The sequence below is a fragment of the Lichenostomus cassidix genome, chromosome 4, assembly GCF_008360975.1.
Source record: "Lichenostomus cassidix isolate B80296 chromosome 4, HeHo_3.0, whole genome shotgun sequence".
Lineage (NCBI taxonomy): Eukaryota > Metazoa > Chordata > Aves > Passeriformes > Meliphagidae > Lichenostomus > Lichenostomus cassidix.
The window spans coordinates 865,495-880,567 of NC_139484.1; the positions used below are offsets into that span (position 1 = coordinate 865,495).

Sequence of the window (15,073 nt, forward strand, 5' to 3'; positions counted from 1 at the left end):
CCTCTACAGGCTGACTTCGATGCTCCAGGCAGGTCTTCCACTCCAGTGGTTTTTGTTGGGGGTTAGGGGTTTTTGGGTTTTTTGTCTTCTTACAGTACAGTAGACTTCCAGGCAATAAGCAGAGTATTAATCTTGCATTTTTGATTCACAAAACCTTCACCTAACCTTGTGAAATCTTTCCGTGGCATCAGAAGATAAGGAGACTATAGATCATAAAGGAGGATCTGTAAGAGGCACCTGTTTACACCTGCTCTGACTGATATACCTCAGCCTGAGAAAGACAGAACTCTTTGATCAAAAAGAACTAAAGCAGCCTTATGGATAAGTCTCTCCAGAAAAATAGAAACAAGAGCAAAAGATTGATCACCCACACTTGCAAGGTTTGAGTAACCCATGGAGAACTCAAACGTGAAGCTTCAGTCCAAGAAAGCCAGTAAAAGAAAAGACGTATTTTAAAGAAAGATTTAATCTTATCTTGAGTGCTGTAGAACCTGACAGAAAGTGGAAAGGGAAAAAAAGAACAAAAATAGGGCTCTGAGGTAGTAGCACTGCCACATGCTGCCACTAATGCCATCAGGGCTGTAAAAATCTCACAGGACTAATTGCTGCTCATATTAATCTTGTGACTTGTGTCTTAATTTCGGTGGAATTATCAATATGTGTGAAGTAAACAGCATTCAGACCTGCATGGATAGATACAGTAATGAGGGCTTACCTACACAAACCCCATCCAATATACAGGTTCGCAGAACAAAAAAACTACGATACTGCAGGGCTTTAAAGCTAGATCAAGTTTAATCAAGTAAAATAAAAACAGTATTGAAAATAATCAAGTGACTAGAAAACTGCCTTTTTTAAGACTGCTATCACACTTGCAAATACTTATCTGCGTAGAAGTTCTGTTAGTAACCAATTATTTACATACTCTTGCTTTGATACAGACTGAGAAGGAGACATTCACCCCATGATTCTTGCTGTATAGACATCATTTAAATACAGAGAGTGCCTGTAAGCCAGTAAAGACTGGAAATATTCTCATCTTTGAGATTCAAAGTCAGATTTAAATGGCATACCTATGGCCTGATTTTAGTATATCTATTTTAACACATCATTAATGGGTAAATAAGTAAATTTCTTCTGGCAAGGAAGGGAAATGGAAACATAACAAGGCATCAGATGAAAACACAGCTCCACAAAGACTTCATCCTATTATTTCTATTTTGGATACGGCACCAGGTTAGTCTTGAGGACCAAGCTTAGAGTCCCAAGCTCTGCCATCCGTGCTTCAAAATCTCTGTGTCATTTCAGAAAAAAGAAAACAGAGCTGTACTCGATCACAGATCAGAAATTTAACACCATCCCCCACCCCCACTTTTCTGGCTGATACAATTTCAAGTTACAACTCTTCTCAGTTATCTGTAATACCTTTCCTGGGGTTTCCATTACATCTCGGCAGACCTGCTTTTTGCAAGATGGGGATGGAGATCCTCTAGCTCAATAAGTCCACCAAATTAACCCTTAGCGTCACTTACAGAAGTCGCTGCCCTCATCCAAGTATCCCCAACTTTCGAACGTGACACAAAACCTTTGCAGATAAGGTCCTCGAGACCCCCTGATGCCCCTTCAGATGGGCCACGGCCGCAGCTGCACGGAGGGGGGCCGGCGCCGCGGCCAAGGCGGCATCCAGGCTCCCGGAGGGCAACGCCGCCGCCGTCGGGATAAGCTAGGGGAGATCCCCGGCGGCTCCTAGCTGGAAGTTGCCCCGGCAGCTCGGGTTGCTCCGCACTCCCGGCGACCCGCGGAGGGCGGCGGCGGGCCGGGCACGGGTCTCTGGTGCCGCCGGGCCACCTTCCTTCCCTCAGCGCCGGCCCCGAGGGGGCGGGAGAGCGGCAGCCGCCCTCGGCGCCCTCCAGCCCGGATCTCCCTCGCCGAGATGCGACCGCGGCTCCGGCGAACGCGCCTTCTGCCGCTGCCAGGGCTCCCGGCGGGCTGTAACCTTAAGAAACTTGATAAGGGAATAAAAGGGAGGGACTTTGCCGGAACTGATTCCGGGCTTTTCATCTCGCCTGACGCGCCGGAGCCCGCGGGGAAAACAAGGAAACAAAACCTCGGCCAGCGGCAGTAGCCCCCGTACCCCTCCCGAGCGGCGGTACCTGTCCGGCAGCGGGGCGGGCGCCCGGCGGGGCAGCCGACGCGACACTTTCCCCCAGTCCGTGAGGGAGGCGCTCGGCGGCGGGCGAGCTGCTATTTATAGTCCGGAGCCTCCAGCAGCACGATGGTCGGCGAGAGGAAATGAAGGGCTGCGCGCCTGGGCAGCCGGAGCCTAGCCCGCCCGTCGCCCTTCTCCCCGCCGCCGCCGGGAGAGCGAGGTGCGGCCGACGCTGGGCACGGCGCTCCTGCCCCCGGCGCCACCCTCGGGAGTCCCCTCCCAGTGTCACCGCGGGCCGGCGGTCGTCCCGCAGGTAGCGAGGGGAGCCGCCAGCCTCCTCTCCGGCAGCCCTGTGGCAGCGTTGCGCGGCGCGGCTCGGCTCAGCCGCGCAGAGGTGACCCGCTACTGCTGCTGCTGGAGGAGGCGAGACCGACACTGGGGTGTGGGCGGGAAAAGCCGGCGCTTGCCATTCACCTCCTGCCACCCAGAGGGAGCCCGGCCTCCGCGGCCGCCTCTGCCGACTGCCGGGGGCTGGGAGGCCGTGGCGGAGCTCGCCCGGCCTGAGGGGACGGTCGGACCAGGCTGGGGTCGCTGCCGAGGAGCACGGCGCCACTTCGGCGCGGGCTGGCAAGCTGCATATCTGCGTCTCCCTGGGCACTGTGGCTCAGGGGAACGCAGCAGGACCGGTGGGAAACGCCAGTCGCTTTCCTCTCCCGGAGCGGGAAACGGGTTCCCTAGGAGGCAAGCGAGCGACTCCTCGGAGCCTCTGGGCCGGCTGTCTTCCAGCCTCAAAACTTTGGGGGGTGGGCGATCAGGGATACCGGGTCCTGTCAGGAAGGAAAATGGGAGGGCTTCACCTCGCCTCCGGCTGGTGCTGCCACTCCACAAAGTGCTAATGGCATCCATACACCTGGCCTTTAATCCGCGGCAACTGAAAACTAGGTTTGTTTGTATGGCAACAGAGGAATTAAGACAAATAATTTTTAAAGTCTTTTACTCGCTTGATAATAATCTTCATTTAATCCAGGGGTTTTTTTCTGCTTCTTTTCTAGTTAGATAAGTTCTGGTATTTGAAACATCAATCAATCCTTTTGAGACTACTTGTGATTATTCCAAGACACCGCCTGATATTTGAGCAGTGTAACTCACTCCTATACCATCATTCTCCAAGCAACTGAAGTTAATACAGATTAGATAGCTACATTAGCCTATTCAACATCATTTGTTTCAGGGCTGGATTTAGTGTTTTCTGTGTTGTAATAACTGCAGTCATCTAGAAGGTAGCAGCACAAAGCCTGACAATGATCTGTGCAAAGCAAGACTGATTGAGCTTTGAGAGTTTGAAGTCAAAACAGAGATACAGAGATACAAAGCTGGGAGCTAAACAAATTACCTTATAACCTATACAAAATTGAAAGGAAAACCCCAAGAAGACACAAGAGATAATTTGACCTTGTCCAAACACCCAAACAAAGTAATACACAAAAATCTAGTTTGATGGAACTATCCACTTATATAAAGCTACTCATGCATAAATGCTTGCAGAATAAGGCTCTCATTGAACCAACCATCACAGTGAAGTTAAACCACCTTTTCAATTCAGAGATTAGTCTTTGAATGTCTCTCATGAACAATATTTTGCTTCTCACAATAGGAGTTTCTTCACATTCTTCCTTGTTCAATTTTTAATGTTCCAGAGTGTAACACATAACAGGAAAGATCCTGCTGGCACAGGAATGGGTAGCAGCAGACTCAGAGTGCCACCAATGACAATCTAGATGTTGAACAGGGAGCTTGCAAGACTTAGCTACGTGCAATTCAGTTGCATGGGCTGTTTCTCTGTGCTCCCTTAAGAACCAAATATTATTGAGTTTTAGTCTGTGCTCGCTTTTCAAATGAAAGCAATCCCAAACTCCTACATAAATTCAGAACTAAGTGCCAAATCTGTAAAAATTATGTCCTGTTAGATTTGGAAGGCATTGCAATGAGAACCCTGCTTACTTTTTTCAGTAATAAAATTCAGTGCTTGAATATATATAGCACTGAACACTGTTAAGAGCCATTATTAAAAATACAGTCTTGAAGAATACTTTTTCTTGGGCAAGGCTTTGTTGTACAGCCAATCATACTGCAGACCACAGGAAGGAAAAAGGCTGATTTTGAGATTAGTCTTATGTTAAGGCTCAAGATGTTACTGGAAGATGGTTGTTCAGAAATATGCCCTATGTCAATATGGAAAAAATATTTTAGCTAATCAGGGTTTCATCCACCTCTGAAATGTTTTAAAATGGATATGTAGGCTTAAGCTCTCTTTTGTCATACAGTCAAAATTTGCAGAGCTTGAAAATACACTTAAGCATAAAAAAGGTATCTAATGCCCAAAAATACCAAGCTCAAAATTATTTCAAATGTTTTTCTATGCTCCCTGCCTCTGACAATCACATTTCCTTAAGTGCCTAGATATGGATTTAGCGTGTCTAACTGCATCCACTCAGGCTTGAAAATTTTAGCCTACCTCTACCTGTGCTTCATAATAAATGTATCAGAAATCTCCAGGCAAACTATAAAAGTATTCTTAAAAAAGCAATGCAGACTTGCACGATTAGAAGACAAGACACCGACCTAATAAAGTACTTGGCTGCATAATGCAGCACATTCTGGTATATGGAAAGTATCATCTGAAGCCCAGCTTTTAACAGATATCTGTAGTAAAAGGAAAAAAATAGTATTAAAAACCTCCATTTTATGGGGGGTTTTATTATTATTAATATCTTTCCACTATTTCCCAACATTTTCCAAATCAATGTGCTTATTGCTCTGAAATATCTCTCTCTCCTATCTCCCCAACTCCTATGTATAACGTCCTATATTCTACCTTATAAATATGAAGTCTTTACCGGGAGTCTCTAACTTAGTGGATAAGGAGATGAGGGAAGGAGAAAACAAGAAATTAAATCATTACAGACTTAAGACTTCCTAAGGGGACAATGTGTGGAACTACTGGAGGATATCCCCGTTCTGCTAGCCAGAACCAATCTAGTTAGATCCAATCTGGCTATCAAGGTTTACTATTTCCAGGCCAAGGCCTGGGATCAAAAAGAATGATAAATCATTGAAGAACTTCAGGATGAGGAAAAGAAGTAGAATTTAAAGGCCTGTCAGCAGCTGGAGTAGAGCTGCTCTGCTGGAGAAACTCTAACAAGAAATCAAAGACTCCCACTGCACAGGGGGAAATAAGAACGTTGATAGGAATTTACTAAACCTTCAAGGAAAGGCAAAGGTCTAAGCAAGAAGAAATGCAAATATTTATTGTCTTAGGCCTTTGTTCAGAGTATATTTTATGGATAGAAAGGGTTTCTTTTCAAGAAGCTCTTTCTGTGTTATCTTCAATTGGCAGTCTGTATAACAGTTTACCAAGGGAAAGGAGTTGATGTACACCAAATGCAATTGGGGCTGTCATGCTAACCTTGTTAGGAAGCAGGGCTGTGTCAGGCAGAGAAGTTAAATTTAGGCTCAGAATCAAAGAAGGACTGAAAAGGATCTAAAGCACTCTGTATTCCCAAGCAGTGAAATATCTTTGAAGGCACAGCTAGGGTAAAAATCCAAGGTTGCTCATTCTCTGGACAGTTGGTATGAATGACTGCATGGCATAATTGCATTGCTTCTTCATACTAACCACAGTACAGCAAAGACTATTGAATTTATACCTGCTTTTTACCTGCAAAGAACTAGGGAATCAAAAATTAAATCCTAATGAAAGCATAAACCTTTCTTTCCTCCATCTGTGCATGATCACTCCCACCCATTAAAGTCATATCATGGTGGAACCAACAACCCTGCCTGAAACCAAAGGATGCTTCTGACACTGAAAATAAACCTAAAGCACCAAATGAAGGTCAGCAAAAAACACATCCTAGCAGGACTGAACTTGACTGGTATGGCTTCCTGCATAACTGTCACTGTAGATTACTGCACAAAATTGAAATCTGTGAACTATGTCAGGCTCTCAACAAACAGAATCAGTGACCGTAAACTACAGTTTGGCTCTCGGTACCTCATACCTTGTTCCTTACACTGATAATGAACATGTGCCAAAAAGATACCCTGCTCACCTAAATACTGCAATTTATACCAAACACACATATTACAATGCAGCTACAGAATTACTGCAGAAGAAGCAAGAAGATGATGACCTAGGTTCTGCAGTGGAACTGCAAACCATGACTTACTGAACAAATCAAAGTCTTGACTTTGCAGATTGTTCTGTGTGGGCAATAGATTGTACCAGTGGCTCTAGTGAGGCCTCTGCAGGCCACTGTCAACATCAAACAACTTGCAGGATCAACACCCGCCAGAGGAAGAGCTGTGTAACTAATAACATGGAGCTGAAATTGAAATTGAGACAAATACCATACTACCAAATACAGAAGAAAACAATGTCAAAGGAAACCACTTCCTCAGTTATCTGAAATGATCACATACTTTTCATCAAAAGACGTCGAGAAAGACCAATACAGAATGTCTGGAGAAAGCACTGCAGAGAAAGTATCACACTGTGTACTAAATGAGAGATGGGGGTAGTGCAAATAATAAAAAATCTCAAACCAAATTGATGTCTTATGCTGAGTAGATTGCACCTCCTGTTGAAAGGCAGATGAACTTGCTGTCTTTACATTTTGGCAATATTTGCCATGTTTGTTATACAAGGAATGCTTGTAACCAAGTAAACTTAGTGTTTTTCTGTGCATTGGATATAACATGCTACTGTCTTTTATCAATCTGAACAGTAACTTCCCTTCTTGCCCCACTGCCAGGAAAAAGGCAGTTGTAGAAATCCCAGACAAAGCACTAATACAGTATTATTGTTCTCTTTTTCAATAGCATTTTCTCTAAGTTTCAACATTTGTTGCTGTGCAGTTTTGTGTAAAACCAAGCAACAAGAAACAGAGTTCCAAAGGACAGAAAACATGATTTTATCACTAATATGAACTTGAAAATACCATAGTCATATGACACAAAATGCTGAACAGCATAAGCCTTCTCTATAGTTCAAAACATTTTAATGGAGAGACTTTACTGTAATAGCCTCTGTCTGAGGTGGCATCGCTTAAAGCTTGTGTAACCATTGTATCACGTGCTCTGACCACTTTGACAATGGTGCAGCTGTGTGCCCAGGCCAAATCAGGATCAGATTTGACAGGCAAGACAGACATATGCAGATCTTGTACTAAACACTGTGGGGCTGCAGCTTAAAACAAAAGAAAACAAAACAAACAAAAAAAAAAAAAAACAAACAAACAAAAAAAAAAAACACCAAACAAATTTAAAAAGAGAGACAGTTTTAATTCCATTTCTGCCCACTTTGCACCAGTATAAATGACTAGACAGCATGCAAGGCTTAAAAGAGTCAAGATAAATGGTTAAATTTTTGGACCAGTTCCATTAGTACAAATTCTGTAGACTTCAGGGGTCTTTTAGTGGCCCATGCTCAGGGCAGAAGCCATAGTTTTTATTAGGTCTGCTAGTAATGGATGCCATTTCTCAGGCCAAATTCCCTATTACTTGATGTTGGATACTTAACCTCTGCCAAAAAATCACACTGCTCTATTTTATCTCACAAGGCAAAACCACTTCAATATCTTTTGGCAATACTTCTTTGGGACAGGAGGTGAAAGGGCAAGCCAGCAGTTAGTTTACTGTCTAAAACAATAAAGTCATCAGACGAGCTGAAATGGAAGCAATATGTGGTTCCCTACTTGCTGACAAGATTTCACCATCACTTTTTTCACATTTTCTGTGTAGGCTGAATTTCAAGGAAGGTTTGTACATTGCCAGAACAGACCTGTTTTAAAGTGTATTTTTGATCTCCACCACAAAAAAAAAAAAAAGAAAAAAAAAAAAAGAAAAAACCCACCAAAAACAGCTGTCAAGAAAATTCCTCAAAAAAAAAAAAAAAAAAAAACCTCCAACCCTCAAATCCCAAAATCCAACCCTATTAATATAGCTATGTAAGCAGTTTCATGGCACTTTATTCTGCTGCGACCAACCCCTTATAGTTCAGACTTCCAGTTTCATTCTGAGAATTTATAACTATAACTATTACCTACCTACAAAAAAAATAATATTACTGATCTTCTCCCTTTACAACTCTGCCAAAAACTCAAAAGAATCTGGCTTTGTCCTAAACTTAATCCCACATTCCCTTTGCCTCAGCATTCAGAGAAAAAACATCCTCTGGGATAGCATAGCCTACAAAAAGGAGTGTCCCTGCCAATGGGCAGCTGTTCCCAATTCCCTCATTTTTCAAAGGGACAATTTTTCAGAAAGCAGCCAAGTTCACATTTGCATTGCCCTCCACTGGTGTAATTATTTATATCATATTATATTGAAAACAACTTTGTCTCAAACCATGATAGCTTTTTTATTTTCATTTGCATGATGAAAATTAAAAGATTTGATGCAAAAGATTATGAACCCCTTAGAGCTTTCCAGTGCTTTTGGTGGAGTAGTTCATACAGTAATTCACACTCTCCTTTGAAATGGATTTTGTCTCTGTTTGTGGCAGCTGGCTGAAGGTGAGCAACATCTAAAAACCTGAAAATTCACAAATGCCTGCCAGATTGAAGTAGCAAGATGACAGGATACCTTGCCATTGGTAGCTTGATAAAATGGTTATGAGAACTCCATCCTTATTTAATATGTATCTGCCTTTACAGCTACATAAATATCCTTTAATGCATAGAATGCACAAGAACAGCCCAAGAAGATACCACATTTATCTCAAGAAAAGTAAACACTTGAAAACTAAAGAAAATAATGTAAGTTGAAGTGTTAACAGATACTCTCTTCCATTAAAAAATAGGACTTTAGAACTTGAATAGAATGTTCAGAAATAAGGTGTGGCTGCAAATAGAAAAATAACCTTTGAAGTTGCATTTTCTTCCGTTTACAGGCTATACCCTCTTGCACTGGAGGGGAGTCCAGGTATAGGACAGATGCAGCTGACAATTGAAGAAATACTTCGTGCAAGTCCATTACTCTGTTGAGCAGAATTTTTTGCCTTTAACTTGGATCCTGACAGTTTTCCCAGGGAATGGTCAATGTAAACAAAGCCTGGACTATTAAATTTTACAGCTCCTATGTGGGTTCCGGCCATTGATGCTAACAAAAACCTTAGAGCTGGGAGCAAACCTGGTGCCCTGTGCCATGACACTCCAAACCTCTCATGTCCATGTAGGGTAACCTCTGGGGAACTCCATCAGAGAAAAGAACATAAAGCTTCCAGTATAGGTTTTTCTCTCACCATACATAATCCATTCATCAAGAGGAATGTCACTGACAACACAAGTAGATTAACCATATCAAACCTTGACTGGCAAAATCAAGGACTCATTAAGGCATTACTCAAGTCAGCAAGCAAGCAGATTTGAACAGAAGGTAGAGGGATGTTGCAGGTGTTGCAGGATGTTGCACCCCAAGGGAGACATGTGAGCAAAGGACTGGCTCACAGCTCTCTGTAATACCAGGAGCAACAGAGGCAGAGAACTCTTGTCTGCCTGCCTGCCACATAGGTAAGATACCACTACTCAGCTAATTAGCAACATCTCATCTCTTGAAGGGAAAAACCCCTCTTGCTCTTGCTGAGCTTCTGCCAAGCTCCTGCTGTCACACTTTTCTTCTAATTTGAAAAACTACAGTTCTGACACCCCATGTTTGAAAATTGGTAGCCCCTGTTCTAATCTGCCAAAACTTTAAATCACAGCCACCTTGATTTCAGGAAAAGTTTTACTTGCAGGATAACTTTCTGTCACCATTTAGTATTGGCTTATTCATGTAACTGTAATGTACAGCTCTGCCTTGGACAATGATTCTCCTCCTGTTTTCTACACATTGGCAGACCACATGCAGACTTGCAGCCCTGATCATTTTATACTGGTCACAGCAGGACTTTAAAAAGACTTTATTTTTCTACACAGATGAGCCATCGCTTTCAAACCCCTTTGCAGTATTTTCCTACCCACTGTGCTTCAATTCACAATTTGATGTCATTCAAAAATAGCAGTCTCTTGTCTGTGTATGATATTGCAGCCTGTCTTAGGGTTACAGTACACTGTGTATTCTTTTCCCTGCACGGCAATTTAAAAGAGTGATACAAAGAATATTTTGGAGAGCTTAGTATATGCCCAGCTGATTATGTTCCTCACTTCTCATCTCCCAATCTTTAATATTTTGGATTTTGACCCTCTCTGTCCTGTAGAAACTTGTGTGTAGCATGAATTAACTACCTAAGGGCTAATGATGTTCACTGCTTAAAGTGGGCTGTCTGTTCTGCTAGCCGAGGTCTGTTTTTTCCACTGTGTTTAAAAATATTATCTGCCTTGCACTGTAAAGTAAATGAAACAAATGGAAATAATGACTATGTAGTGATTGATGGTGAGGACAGTGGGGCTAGCTTCATGTTTGTCACTGACATTTTACTTAATTTTGAGAGTTTCACTTAAATTACATGAATCTGACCCACTTGTAAAATAGCTATAATGTCCCTTGCTGTCATCATGAGGTAAGTTAAATTTGGGCCCTGGCTATAACTGGTCTTTCAACATTGTCCCGGGTTAATGATAAAACTCTCTCTCCTCCGAGAGCGAAGGGCCCTGATACCCCCTCCCCCACCCACAACAGAACCTCTTAGATGGAAGTGAAGAAAAAACTGTTTATTTAACAAAACCACGCAGAGTGCCCTGCAAGGCACAGGGGAAGGGGAAAACCAAGGTGAAAAGGAGTTATTCAACCTGATTAAAAAGTCCTTTTCCTCAGACGCAGCGCCTCTCCTCCTCGCCCCCCCCCAGGGCTGGGTGGAGCTCCCTGAGAGCTCTGCTGTCCTCTGGCCCTCCTGGGTCTCCGGGTGGCAAAGCAGATCGAAGAGAAGGGGTCTAAACGAGGAAAAAGAAAAAATGGGGGAAAAAAAGGGAACAGAGCTCACTCCGACAGCCGTCCAGCACGCAGCCTCTGCCGGGCGACGAATCCTCCCCCGGAGCGAGGCTTGGAGAAAAAGTTTTCAAAACAGGGGTTTGTTTCAAAACAACCCGCGTTTCTCTCTGCGGCTGGGTGTAGTTAAAGAGACAGGACCACACTTTTTTTTTACACATTTTTTTCTTGGGGATGTAAGCCAACGATAGGGGATAAAGAATTATCATAACATCAATCCAAGACAAACATTTGTGTGCCGTGGGGTATAAAAAAAGGTTTTTGTCTTATGTGCCTTATTTTGACCAAGGAAAATTAATTACATCTGGGTAAGTGTCTGGGGAGCTTTTTCCTTTGTACCGTTGAGCAGTTGATTGCCTCAAAGAGCTTGGGAGAAAGTAGAATCATATCACATTGTTGTCCTAAGAGGGATCACAAGGCTTAGGAAGGAACCATATTTCCTTTGAGCCTCTCAGGCTATTGCCTGTCTCTCCATGTCGTGGACAGTCTGGCCTTTAACAGAGTGGTTAGGATAAGTTAAAATCCTCAACGAACAGACTCTAGACAAGAGTAAAGTATTACTATTCTTTTTAAGAGGAACATATTTAAGATAATTTAAGTCATGTTTAAGGTCATATGAGAAGTCAAGCCCATTTTTATCAAGGAATTAATATCTGTCAGTTTCTCTGGTTAGCAGAAGGTTGGTTTCAAGAAATAGCCCCTGCTCCTTCCTGACTTTTATCTAAGTCGTCTTGATACATGCAAATATTCCACTGAATTTAACGTAGTTACTCTCATGTAGCTTTCGGACCTCTTTCTACAGCTTGAGAGTAAGAATATTTAGCTCTGTGTTTTATGTATTTTTCTGCCAACCTAATATTTTGCTGCTATCATGAAAAATCAAGGATTCTGTATCCTGTAGCAGAACCACATAGAGAAGATAGCTACAGTGATTCAATACATCTGGTTAGAACAAAACATTTGTTCTTGATCCTTCTAAAAAAATATATATATTTGGGAGGTAGACAACAGTAACTCCAGAGCATGTTAATTTGCTTGGTTCACTGCCTTTAGATAAATGTCTCCAGAATAGATACTACTTCAGCTATTTCAGGGTAAATTGACCTAAGTGACTGGCACTATTTTTGTAAAGACCATTTAATAAAAGGTAACTCCCACAGGTAAAGTATAAATCCATTACAATACAGTGTTTGCATTCACGGATTTGGGGGATTTTTTGTTTGGGTGTGGGGGTGTCTCTTTTACTAGTTAGCTAGCATTAGTTGTTAAGATGTTAACTTCAGGGTTATAAAAAACATTTTAGCAAATGTGGATGGTGCTAATAACTCTGTAACCACTTCCTTCCTGTTATTTTTAGGGACAATGTGGGGTCAAGTGGTTTACACATATATTACTTGTAAGTCTCTCTGTAAGCAAGAAGCAGGAAAAAATTAGAAGTACAGCTTCTTGCAGAAGTATTGAATTATATGCATTTGATACACTGTGACAGAGTCTGTTTACTTTTTTTCCCCTGTGACAAATCCAGAGAAATTCTGCTGGATCCAGCTAAAGTGTTCTGAAGCTGCAGCATCTGAGTAAGAAGAGGATTCGCCCCCTCTGCGAGAGATGTATGCTTAGCTGCCTACCAAAAAATCACACGTGGGACTCACCTTGCACCTTTCACATTTCTTCTTAAAATTACCCAGCAGAACCTCAGGAAATGTGAACTGAGTAGCCAAACTCTGTGGTGTGGGCTGGAGAGCGAGCAAGAGATGAGCTGAGAAGGAAGCGTGGGGGTGGACAGGAAGGCAGAGACAAATGCTGCGGATGTGCTCCATTGCTCCCTTGCCCTCAGGCCAGTGTGACCATGTGCGTTGTGGCTACCTGTCCCTTCCCTGTGCTCGACATGGCTCCATAGGTGTGGTGGAAAGACTTTAATCCTTCAAGTCAATCTCAAAACATTTTGTGTGGAACAAAAAATGAGACTACAAGACAAGAAGCGAATGCTGGCTTACACAGAGTTATTGTCCAGCAGCCTTTGCCAAGGGAATATGGAGGTTGTTTTTTACTGTACAAATGTTATATTCCTACTGCAAAGTAAATTGAGACAAATACTGATTTTCTTTAGGGTTTCCCTAAAATCTCATTCCAGAATATACATATGTTTTATTTTTCCTGCCTTTTGTATTCTGGCAGTGATCTGCCTGAGAAGGTTGCTTGCTATGTACTTAAAATGAAGAAAGGAAAATAAAATTGAGAATAAACAATGGCAAAGAAAAAACTATGAGGGAAGTAGGAAACTCTGTATATTACATTTTCGGAGGCAAGTTTTCCTTTAGGTGGAAATAATACGCCCAGATGGAAGTTTTTCCAAACATATATAGGATATAAGAAATATTTGGTATAGATTAAGCAGAGTCTTTGAGACAGAGCTGCTTCACCTCTGCCATGCTCAGGGGACATGTAGTGTGAGCTCAAGCTTCCCTTCAAAGGACAGGTGGAACAAATGTCTCTTGTGGCTGGAAGAACAAAATTAACCTGCATGTGAAACTGGCTAGAGAAGAGACATATATACTGGATAATGTTTGTACCACAACACAATTTCTATGCTTGCCATTCATTTCCCTCTCCTTAATGAGGGCAGGAGTTAAAACACGGGGAATAAACAAGCATTTCACAATTAAAGGTGAGAGTAGGATGACAGCATACAAGGGAAAAGCCTGTGGTATTGCTACTGGTAATGAATCTCCAAGAGCTCGAGTCTGTCGAGTGCTTTCACTGGCGCTTTACTTTCTGAGGAAACTGCTAAACACCATCTCTATTGATTATACCTGTGGAAATGAATTTATTTTCATGCTCATTTTCATATTAAATCTGATAAACTTAGGAGTGCTGAAGTACAAAACTGCAGATTTCATGAATGAAGACTTTCATTTCCATTCAGTCTTCTTGTACAGTTCAAGGTATATTTGTGTGGCTAACAATAAGATAATCATATAAAAATTTGGAAAAGTGATATGGCTGCAGGGATATTCCAGAAAAAATTTGAGCAAGGGCTGAGAAGTGTCGCTGTTGAGCCGCTAGCAGAGAGAAGAATCCAGTTCTCAGTGGCAAGAAGGAAAGACCTTTATTGTTTTGATTTCATCATATATATAGAGTTTTCAAAGGTCACCCAGATTGGTCAGTCAGAAACCTCCCCCTAGGCCTGATTGGCCAGGCCTGCACCGTCCAAGTCTTGGGACACTGTTTTTAATAACATCCAAACTTTGTCTTTATTTATAAAACACAAAAGGAATTCTCATGGGAAAGACCTGTGCTAGCCACAGAGAAGCACAATATGATCTAATGCTCTTCAAGGTGTTGCGGTCCTTCATTTAGCATTGACATTCATTACCTCAGCACGTATTGGCAATAGCAGCTTTGCTTTCTAGCCAGATGCATTGTGGTGCATGATATTTTCCTCGTGCCACAACTTGCTATAAACAAAGGAAATGGAAGGTTAAAGCAACAATCATAATCATATCAAAGAATTGCTCCCTCAGACTACAGGCTGATAGTTACTGTTCTGTTAAACTTCCTATAAAATGTAATAGGATGCTTTAAATCTCAGATTACAATTTCTGTAAATACGGTTGTTGGAAAAATAGAACACAAAAAATGATCATAACATGAAACACTGTCAAAATGGGGGAGAGTTGATTTAGATACCAAGTTCATTCATTTCAGCACAGATGTAATCTACTCTCATCAGCACTGAGGCCTTTATTCTCCTTATTTTAGGATTTCTAGAAGACACGGTGTGTAAAAGAGCAGTAAACCAGCCTGCTGTTTGGAAATGGTACTCGAATAAATCCACATGCCACAACAGTGCTTTTAAAAAAGGTGACAGTTCCATAACAAAAAGGATAAAATGTCAGGGAATATGTCAAAATGCTTTTAAAAAATTAAACATGTAGCTGC

At 42.1% G+C, this 15,073-nt stretch overlaps 1 protein-coding gene across 7 annotated transcripts in view; it reads right to left on the reverse strand.

Moving 5' to 3' along the window:
* INPP4B (inositol polyphosphate-4-phosphatase type II B) overlaps window positions 1–2,349 on the reverse strand; it is a 317,054-nt gene extending 314,705 nt beyond the window's left edge. For 3 of the 7 annotated variants that reach the window (XM_085057498.1, XM_085057495.1, XM_085057497.1), the window contains exon 1: window positions 2,154–2,289. The gene's annotated coding sequence lies outside the window, so the exon portion shown is untranslated. Of the gene's footprint in view, window positions 1–1,425 lie in introns of all 7 variants that reach the window. The other 4 variants (XM_085057496.1, XM_085057500.1, XM_085057499.1 and 1 more) reach the window with 3 other exon arrangements.
* Between the last annotated feature and the right edge of the window lie 12,724 nt (window positions 2,350–15,073).